The 2079-nt window shown below is 42.8% G+C and overlaps 1 non-coding gene across 1 annotated transcript; it reads right to left on the reverse strand.

Moving 5' to 3' along the window:
- Window positions 1-1551: 1551 nt before the first annotated feature.
- Window positions 1552-1633, reverse strand: TRNAS-GCU (transfer RNA serine (anticodon GCU)). The gene has a single exon. It is a non-coding gene; the product is annotated as a tRNA-Ser (tRNA).
- Between the last annotated feature and the right edge of the window lie 446 nt (window positions 1634-2079).

The raw sequence follows: 2079 nt of genomic DNA on the forward strand, positions 1-2079 counted from the left end.
CTCGGGTTTAAGAAGAAAGGGTATGGATGAAAAGATGTGGAGAGGTCACTCCCTGCAAGGCCAAGTCTAGCAAACTAACGAGTTTGTAGGTGATGCTCACACAAAGGAGAGGCAGGGGACCTGTGAACAAGGAGGTACTGCGCTCAGGAGCATAGGAGGGCAAACTGACAGTAGGGGATGCGTTCACTCTTCTTCGTGGTGAGACTGCTGTCCCTATAGGGCGTATAAGTTGAGTTGCTAGAAAGCAATAGAACAAAGAATTTTGGAAATTGAGAAAGTGTTGTAAGCTAGTTAAAGATATTGCAGGCGCAAAGCTCACACATGGAGAGCACGGAGTGAGAACAGAAAGGGCTTAGACTAAATCCTGAGGAATGCACACATTTAAAGAACACAAAGGATAAGTTTGTTCTCTACATCTGTGACTCTATTTCTGCTTTGCAAATACGTTCATCTGCACCATTTTTCTAGACTCCACATGTAAGTGATATTGTACAATATTTGTTTTTCTCTTTCTGACTTACTTCACTCTGTATGACAATCTCTAGGTTCATGCATGTCTCTGTAAATGGCACTATTTCGTTCCTTTTTCTGGCTGAGTAATATCCCATTGTATATATGTACCACATCTTCTTTATCCATTCCTCTGTTGGTGGACACTTAGGCTGCTTCCACGTCCTGGCTACCATAAATAGCGCTGCAATGAACATCAGGGTGCATTCATCCTTTCAAATTCTGCTTTTCTCCATGTATATGCCCAGGAGTGTGATTGCTGGATCATATGGTAGCTCTATTTTTAGTTTTTTAAGGAACCTCCATAGAGTTCTCCATAGTGGCTGCACCAATTTACATTCCCCCCAACAGTTAGGTGGGTTCCTTTTTCTCCACACCCTCTCTAGCATTTACCAAGGGGGAAGGGGGAGTGGGATGAATTGGGAGATTGGGATTGACTATTTATAAAATAAGTAACTAATGAGAATCTACTGTATAGCACAGGGAACTCTACTCAATGCTCTGTGGTGACCTAAATGGGAAGGAAATCTAAAAAAGAGTGGATATATGTATACATATAACTGATTCACTTTGCTGCACAGCAGAAACTAACACATTTTAAAGCAACTACACTCCAATAAAAGTGAATAAATAAAAAATAAAATTACTATGAAAGAAAATAGAGATAAAAACTGCATAGAGAAAAATTAGCAGGATAATGCCTTAAATAACCCATAATTTTGTGTACATTTCTCTATAGATCATTTTATCAGCTCCTCTAAATTTATTAGGCAATGTTTTTCTATGGCCCTCAATTAATTCTTCAATTATTTCCTCAATGGGGAATCCCTGCTTAGCAAAACTTGTAATAGAATGAAAAATTGGTGGGAGAATGAAACATGAATCAAGTATATCAGTTAACAAATTAAGTTCACAGCCATGACAAATGTTACTGAGGAAGCAGAGAAAAGGGGGATTAGAAGGAATTACTCAGCTGAGTGATGAGTAAAGAATTAACTCACCGAAAAGGAGGAGCGTTCACTCTTCACAAACTCAGCCAGCCGACGAGGATGGGATTTGAACCCATGCGTGCAGAGCACAATGGATTAGCAGTCCATCGCCTTAACCACTCGGCCACCTCGTCACACGTGAGCCTCACTTCTTCAACCTCTTCCTGCAGTACTCCCAGGCAATTATAGCAATGTGTCTAATCACTCTTTTCCTGACTCACAGCCGCAGTGTGAGTTAAGTGTCTTAAAGTCAATTTCACAACCACCACAAAACTGATGGACAACACTTGGAGTGGTGAAGTTCCCTGGCAAATACCTGGTAACAGGTGGAACCACGCCTGACACACGTTGTTGGACACAAGTCAGTCCTGGCTTGCAGACCCAGCTGTACGTGCCAGGGAGGCACACCCCCCCCCCCGGACTTTCCCAGGGTCCCTCTGCCGCTGCATTCCTCATTCGAGGGACCGGTTTCCCCACTCCTGATCAGAGCTGCCAGGATTTCCATTTTCTGGGTGGCACCAGAATCCCTGCTCTGCGGTTCCTTTCCATTTGCTTTTGTGATATGTCCACCAGCCAGGAA

The sequence above is a fragment of the Eubalaena glacialis genome, chromosome 5 (assembly GCF_028564815.1).
Source record: "Eubalaena glacialis isolate mEubGla1 chromosome 5, mEubGla1.1.hap2.+ XY, whole genome shotgun sequence".
Lineage (NCBI taxonomy): Eukaryota > Metazoa > Chordata > Mammalia > Artiodactyla > Balaenidae > Eubalaena > Eubalaena glacialis.